The 8592-nt window shown below is 41.9% G+C and overlaps 1 long non-coding RNA gene across 1 annotated transcript; it reads right to left on the bottom strand.

Moving 5' to 3' along the window:
- Positions 1–5227: 5227 nt before the first annotated feature.
- On the bottom strand, positions 5228–5881 carry LOC103646773 (uncharacterized). Its single transcript, XR_562437.2, has 2 exons — positions 5642–5881; positions 5228–5553 (listed from the first exon to the last, which is right to left on the bottom strand). It is a non-coding gene; the product is annotated as an uncharacterized lncRNA (long non-coding RNA).
- Between the last annotated feature and the right edge of the window lie 2711 nt (positions 5882–8592).

The following is an 8592-nucleotide window of genomic DNA, read 5'->3' as shown; positions in this document are numbered from 1 at the left end:
GTGGCCATGGGGTAGCCTGCATTTCTGTGGCTAGGGGGAAGCATCATCAAAAGCAATGTTATCATGATGGAAATCGTCATACCATACATCATCATAGCTTTGTCTTTCCTGATGAAGTCTCTCTGTTGTGGCCTTCACCCTTGTTCGTTGTCTTGTGTGATGTGGCGCATCTCTTCGGCAGCTTCATCAATCTTCTTCTAGAGTTCAGATAGCCAAAGCATTTTCTCCTTTCTTCTATCCACTTGTTGGTGGATAGACTCTAGATCTCTGATTTCTTGATCCAGCTCTTCTTCCTGTGGTGTTGGGCTAATGGCCTGTCACACCCGAATTTAAGGGATAAAGCCGGGTGCGTCTCATATGTGCGCCAAAGAAGAACACCACATATAATGACAAAGTGTATAGAGATAAATGTCACAAGTATCATTATTACATAGTGGAAGTCTTACAAAAATAGATGATAACAATAAAACGAACTAAATAATTATTCCTTGGTGCCATCAAGCTGACTGGGATACGCCACATAGATAAGCTCATATCTATGGGGGGTTTACATATCGCAAGAGTGAGCTCACAAAATATCATAGCTCAACAAGTTTTGGGGAATAATGTGCACGAACTCTCCAAAGGTGTGAGTTCATGTGAAGTGTAAGGCTGATCAACAAATAATGGTTAAAGCTGAGCATTACTTTTAATAAGTGGGTCAAATTTTATTAGCAGTTACTAAATGTAAGTAAATACCAAACCAGAATAATAGTAGATCAAAATTAATAATAAACCACAATGTGATGCAAATGACAAATTAAATTTAACTTCCATAAATTGATCATGTGAGTGTTCGAGCCGCTCATGACCGTGAGCACGACTGATATACCAATTTCACACTCTGCATAGGTTGCACATCTTTACGCACATGTCATGTTACCCATTTGCCAAGAGATCACGACTTCCCATTCATCTCTACCAAGGAGACGAGGCAGGGTAACACTATGTGACCTTTACAAAGTTACACTAGCTTCAGAAAACCCGCTACAGTTTCTAGGAAGCGCAATCCAGGGATCCCCCATCTGACCGCCATCGCAGCAAAATCAACCCGAGAACCTCCCTACACCGACCAGTCCCCTACTGCCCTTGCCTCTTTCAGGTAAGTTAGTCCTCCAATAGCTTTCCTATTAGTCAGCCAAGGGCGTCCCATACCACCCTTGTGGTAGCACTATTTTCCCGTGTGGTTCACCATGTTCCAATTCATATAATGATCTTATTGTGATATCCTGGCCCATGGGATGGTAATATCCTGGCTCAAGGCTTAATAGAGGGCAAAGTATCGAATGCACATAGCAAAGAAATGCACATGTGCACACATAACATCCAGATCATACATATTGAATCGAACGATACTCCAACCAGGTTTTGCGGGAGGTTCTTTTTGCAACAACCGTTGGCAGCCGTTGCGGGAGGTTCTTTTTGCAAAAGAGTCAGGTGCCGTTGGATTCTAGATGGAGGATCTGGATTTTATGTGTGCATATGTGCATAAGTAGTCTATGTGCATTGGATACTTTGCCTTAATAGAGTTAATAGACTATCCATACCAACAAGGTGTATCTTCTTTTTCGGAAGCTTATCTCGAAAGAACCTCCATGTTAAGCGTGCTTGGCTTGGAGCAATTTGGGATGGGTGACCGACCGGGACGTTTTCTCGGGTGCGCATGAGTGGGTGCGCATGAGTGAGGACGAAGTGCAAACAAAAGACTTGTGTTAGTCTGTGGGGACAATATATGATCCTAGAGAGCTGCCAGGAGTAAGTACCGCCGGTCCAGGGATTGGACGACGTGTTACAAATGGTATCAGAGCCGACCCTCGAGGTTTCACAGGCGTGTGTGGGCTAGGGGGTTCAGATATATGGCGCATGACGCATGTGGGCCTCGAGTGGTCAACATAGAGGAAACTCACCATTCACAAAGCAAGTAAATTTGATTCAAAAAAAGGTGAAAATGATATAGTGATGTGTAAGGCAATGGCGGTGTTCGGGGAGTTGTTCCATTGATTTAAAAAATGTTTTACTGTATTTTATGTTTTTTGTGATTCTTAATTTGTCGAGTGTTGTTTGACACTTGACAAAGTCTTTACCGAATACCGAAAAATACTCGGTAAATAACTCTTTACCGATAACATATTTGCCGAGTTTTCACTACACGACGGTTCACTTACAGCGACCTATGGTTGGTTGCTGAAACGGCCTTCAGCGACCTACGGTTGGTCGCTAAAAACTTTTAGCGACCCATAAGGATGGTCGCTGTGAGTGCCGTCGCTAAAGGCTTTAGCGACCGACATCTTTTTAGCGACCGACCATCCGTTGCTAATATTGTATATTTAGCGACCAACCGTGAGTTGCTGTACTATTGATTTAGCAACCAACCGTAAGTCGTCATATTATACATTTAGCAACCAACAGAAAGTCGCCCTTTTTATAGTTGTTATTAATAATAATATACATTTAATTAAGCACCACAAATCATAGATTTTTATACACAAATCATAAAGACATACACAGTTAATCAGTATACCACAGTCATAGATCCATCACATAAACACAAAAGCACCACAATTATATATTCACAAAAGCATCACAATTATAATATCATTCACAACTAGACCATTTACAGCAAACATTCAATTTACTCCTATAATTATCATGGGCTTGGCACTTTCTAATCACATATATAGATTAGTTCTACTTTATAACCATGAATCCATCCACTTTACATAACCTAGTATTTTGAATCTACTCTCACATTATGTAATCAAAGAAGCAATTTAAGCGCACTATACACATACTTAAACAAGTTTATGGGAAGCACCACTACTACTCCCACATAATCATTTTAAATCTAAGGTTTATATGTCATAACAATCTTATAAGCATGGTCATAATCCTCCAAGTTATTCATCAAATCAACCAACAAGAGTGCAAATTAGTTCACCCGTGACTAAATCCGATTTGAAAACCATGAAACGGCGAGGATCTCTGGTTCAAGCCTTCTATCAAACACCTAACAAACATCGCACGGATCTCACCTGCTTATTCAAACATAGTACTACCATCTTCCTAAATCGCTGCAAAGGACACGCACCAATCAATCATCATCTCAACATCACACACATCATCCACATATGGAGCAAAACCTAGTTGGCCTACCTTACCACCGGACGATCCGCGCGAGGCGTGGTGTTGACAACTATCTGCGAGTAGCGACAACACATAGTTTAGACATTTCATCGAGCAGCTAGGGCACACAAACAGCGAGAACAACATGGTCTCACCAAAGGTCGACGACACCGTGGAACGGGCTGTTGCTGTTGCAGTAGAGGAAGGGCGAGTGCAGGGGCCATACTCAGCCACCAGGGAGGTGCTTAGCCATGGGAGACAGCAAGAGTGGGAGCTGGTGTCTAGGGCACCATGGAAAAACTCGGCTAGGGTTTGAGGGAGGGCGAGCTCACCATGGTGAAGCTGCAGGCGGCCATGGGAAGGGGTGGAGCAATGAGAGGCGACTGGAGGTGAGGGCGCCATGGCTGGCCTGCTGTAGGGGGGCGTCAAGCTGCAGCAGGGAGGGGCGGCCATGGGAGATGGGGCGAGCTCCAGGGCAGGGAGGAGAGGGCGCTGAAGCAGGGACGCGCGTGGGACAGAGAGCAGGGCGCGACGACAAGCGCCATGGCCGAGGGTAGGGAGAAGACGCCGGCAGAGGAGGGAGATGAGGGAGGGAGAGGAGCGCGTGGGAGCCGCTCGGCTCGGCACGCTGGTGACGATAAAGACGGCGACCAGATCTTTTGCCCTGCTGCCCGAGCGGATGAGGCTGGCACACGCGGCGGGAGAAGATTTTTCTTTCAGAGATTTTTTTGCTGTGCGAGACGATGAGGATCGGCTGGATATTTTTCCTCTCCCATTTCTTTACACAAAGTTAAATGCAATTATCAATTACTCGCTTTCAGTTCTAATCACACTGGTCTGATCTGTTTCGGACTGAAAATCATTTTCGTCGAGTTCCCATTAATTTGTTCGGGATAAAATCGTAAGAGTGGGTCAAGCTTTCAAATTCGTATTTTCTTAATCTATAAATTTTAAACGGACACAAGACTCGACATATCGCGAAATAAATACGCGAGATCGATGCGACTTTGAAAGTGTTATCCTTTCGAAAGCGACGTCACGCATCGCTCACACGGACGAGAGGTTGTGCACTGTCCAGACACCGGTTAGCACCTGCCACGCGTCGCGCCATGCCACAGAGAGACACGTGCAACACAAGCGTGAAAGAATTTCAAATGAATTTTCAGGAACCACAGTTGATTTCAAAGATTAGAGTTTGGGCAAGACGTCGATGACTTAACCGAAACGATACTGGATTCGATGTTCCAAAAATTACTAAAGTCTGATTTTTTGAAAAATAAATTAGGACAATTTAGACAGATGGAGACAGACACAGTTGGAGACAGACACGATATCAAAATCGTGATAGACGAAGATAATTATACCTTAGTGTCCGTTTTATTTACTGATATCACGTGCTTAAATCCATACTCGTTGTCGAGCGGAATATAAACACCTGAGGTGTTACAGTTTTCTTTTCCATAATTCTTTTTTTCTTTTCTACAATTCTTTTTTCTTTACTACAATTTAGCGATCAATGTTTACTTGTTTTAATTAATTTTTAGTCACTAACATCTACATGTACGTTCAGGCTATAAGATTTGATAGTGATCCTTGCTCTATAGCGACCCACCGCTAGTCCCCGACGATATCTATAGCGACCAACTATAAGCTGTTAAATTTCTAGACTTTTAGCGACCAATCGACCGTTGCTACAAAAGGATTTAGCGACTGACCATCGGTCCCTAACCTTTAGCAACCAACAGTTGGTACCTAATAAGGGTCGCTAAAGATCAACCGTCGTGTAGTGTTTATTTGTCCAAATACACTCGGCAAAGACACTCGACATAAGACGAGTCCGGCGTTGATGCACCACGATTCGGGGACGACTTAAATTCAAGTGAGAGAGGATGACAAGTTTTAATTTAGAAGGCATGGTCATATATATGTCACTAATAATCACTTCAAGGTCCATCTTATATCATTTATATGTACTCTTATAATCGATTCTGTATCTCTTTTTTTCTTTCTTTCAGGCTTTTACTTTGTTTTATACCCCCAATTAAGACTGAGAGGCCGTATCCATAATAACAAGTTCATGCATACGCCTTTCGGTAAGGAATAATATCCATTCAGTATATTATATTGAATCCTAGCCGTTACAAAAATCATTATTGCTGAACGCCTGGATATAACCTCATAGGAAGCGAACCAGGAAGATCGAAGTGCCTCCATTTCATTTGAAACCAAACCTTTTCTAATATACGCCGGCGGCCGTTCATGGCACTCGGCAGCAGCAGATGGGGTAGTATTTCCCCGGAGTGCAGTACGTCTGGAAGTTCTTGTAGTTGTTCTTCTGGCAGTACTCGAAGCACGTCGTCGCGTTGCACGGCACCACATACTGGCAGTAGTCTATCGTTTGATCCACAAGTCTCCGTCAGCTAGCAAGCGCGACATATATATAATAATTATATATAGCAAACAAAAATATTACAAATACCTATTGCTGCACTGCAGGATGACATGACCATGGCCATGACGATGAAAAGAGCAGCAAACAATAGGACACCGGTGCCCATCTTGGCCAGCAGCGCCATGAGGAAATGAATTGAAGTTATAATAAAGAGAGAAGATCTGGTTTATGCTATGTGGATCTTGATGTGCTGCTGTTATGTGTACGCTGTTCTTCCTTCGACCCCGGTTATATATATAGTTGCAAGAGAGGTCTCAGACGAAATCAGAGAAATCATGGCTTAATTGAGACCTTATTAACCATATCAGGACGGAAATTAGATGCTATTTATTTGTTGCCAGCACCTCCAAGAATCATTTTTGGCTGCTAGTTAGAGAGGAATTTATGTACTGGTTATCGGGTAACCCTTGGGCTGTACATAGCTGGATCACCGGGGTAGGTCCATGCATCCATAGTCCATATTTTGAGATAAAGAAGGGTCCTTATCACTAGTATAAAAGAGCTCTAAACCTACGGTACATATAAATTTTCACTGGCGGTTTCAGTTATCGCACCAGTGAAAATGTTTCAGTTATCGCACGCCAGTGAAAATAAACAGATGGACAAGCTTAAGAAACCGTCAGTGGAAATCGCCCATTTCCACTTGCGGTTGGTGCCGCAAGTGGAAAATGACGATTTTCACGGGTGGTTTCTTAAGCCAACCGTCAGTGAACTTTGTAGTATAAATACTCCTTCGTCCTCCCCGACAGGACCTGTAGCTCGCAGCCAACTTAAATTGGAGGCAATTTTATAGGTCCAGATTTCACAAAATACACAGGGGGTTTGATCTTCATTTTTTGGAAGAAGGTTGCTAAGAAAGGTTGGTTTATGTTTCTCTTGTCAATTTTTGTTCCTTCTTGCTCAATTCTGGACCTATGAGAGAGAATAGTATAGTTAGGTTATCTTTTAGAACGAAACCAGCGCACATTTACGCCCAGGAAAGCCCTCCACGTCACCATGTCGCATATCATCCGTAGGATCTTGATCGAATGGTAAGACCTTTCTGGAAGACATTAAAGCTCAAGTTACATCCACAAAGTGAGAATACTGAGGATTGTATACCAGTCTAACACAGAACTACCAAACCGACCGAGCCACAAACTTCACCCCTGCATTTTCTCCCTTCTCCGTCCAGGCCCTGGTGCCCGTGAATCTCGTGCGGCAAGTGGGCGCCACCGCCGGACTACGCCAGGTGCCCAGTTCCTCGTCGAGTATGCCCTTTCTCTTCCTTTTCTGCTGTGTGATACCTAGCACCATCAGAACCCTAACTTGAGCTATCTGGCTATTTGCATCCGGATCTGATCTAATTACCAAGCGTGTACATACATACTAACTTTGATTTTTTGGAAAAAATATTGGAACATCCCTGTCCTTTACTGGGTTCTCCCCCTATAGAAAATTCGAGTATTAGACTCTACATGTCAAGAAAGTATGGCGCTAGGAAGCAAGGCGGAGTGGAAAGCAGTACTAGATGCTGGCGCATGGATGTTCAATGTCGTCACATCTGTTGGTATCATCATGGTCAACAAAGCCTTAATGGCGACACATGGTTTTAGTTTTGGTAGGAGCGTGCCAAATCTTCATTCCTAACTGCATGCGATGCCTGATTCACACGCGCCTTCTTTTCTGTCTAAAAGTGAACTACTATTGTAAAGAAAAATCAGTCTGCTTGTCTTGTGCTAATTTGTTCACTACTTTTTGCTCCTACAGCTACAACACTAACTGTACTTCATTTTTGCAATGATAACCTTGATGACGTTAGTAATGGAAACGTGTCACATGATGAATGTCCTTAGTCCTCTGCTATATAAAAAGAAGAAAATGAGTGGAGTCTGCCAAGCAAACAGTCTGCTAGGCAAAATACCAAAGACCAAAGGAGACTCGCGGAAAAAAAAGAAAGAGTAAAAAAGATAAAAAGAAGAAAGAGGAAGAGTCACAATTATTCAACATACATCTCTGTACATCCTTTGCTAATGAGTAGATTAAAACATTAATAAAACATTTGCATGTAGATTATCAACAAAAGAGAATACACTAACCATTTGAAATAATTAATTAGATTCATATGATATTCATTGCTCACTTATATTTTTTATCAATAATAAAAGACATCTTGGTTCCATAGCCTTGCCATTTGCTTCTCGAGAGGCATCTCCATATTCCCTTCGCCAGCTTAAGAAAATATAAAGTTCCAACAATTATGCAATCTCTTCCTTCTTCAAGTCCTAATATTGTACTGATTGCAAGGTGTAGGAAAAAGGTTACCTGAACTCTTTCCATGCATAAATAAAAACATGTCGTATGAATAACTTACATGGAAAAATATAATTGTACCATAAAAACATCTTTGGAAGGTACACAATAGCAGTCCTAGCGACCTACTCTCTCTACAGTCAGTCAGTCACAAATATGTGACCTTTTGCAATTGTTTTAGGCCAACCATTTCAAACATAGGTTGCATATTACCTTTTATTCAGAGTAGCAAATACACTTGCATGAAGTAAAATATGATGGATAGAAGAATCCACTTTTCCTTTAATATTAGGTATATATATACATGGGAAAATGGTCTGAGTATTTTTTGTTTCTCAATGTAGTTCCATAAAAATATATTTTTGCTTACTGTCTCCAATCACCAAAAAATTTAGGGCAAGATTTAGTACCATCCACTTGATCACTATAAATATTTGTTTCATCCAACCCACCGACAATATAATGCCTACATACATAACAGAAAATTAACTACCCAAGCCCATAGCTAACCAATGGCGCGCCAACGGCGCACCATACTTTCTAGTTTTCTCTATTTCTTCAAATGAGGTTGCTTAAGATGGTTAGATTTTGTCTATTCTCTCTACTTTTCTTGTTTAGTTCTCAAATTTATCCATGACATATTTAGTTGTTTAATGAATGGTGCATGTGATTATATGGGGAGAGAG

The sequence above is a fragment of the Zea mays genome, chromosome 2 (genome assembly GCF_902167145.1).
Source record: "Zea mays cultivar B73 chromosome 2, Zm-B73-REFERENCE-NAM-5.0, whole genome shotgun sequence".
Classification (NCBI taxonomy): Eukaryota; Viridiplantae; Streptophyta; class Magnoliopsida; order Poales; family Poaceae; genus Zea; species Zea mays.
The sequence above is the reverse complement of the archived record's forward strand: the minus strand, read 5'-3'. Positions and strand labels throughout refer to the sequence as shown.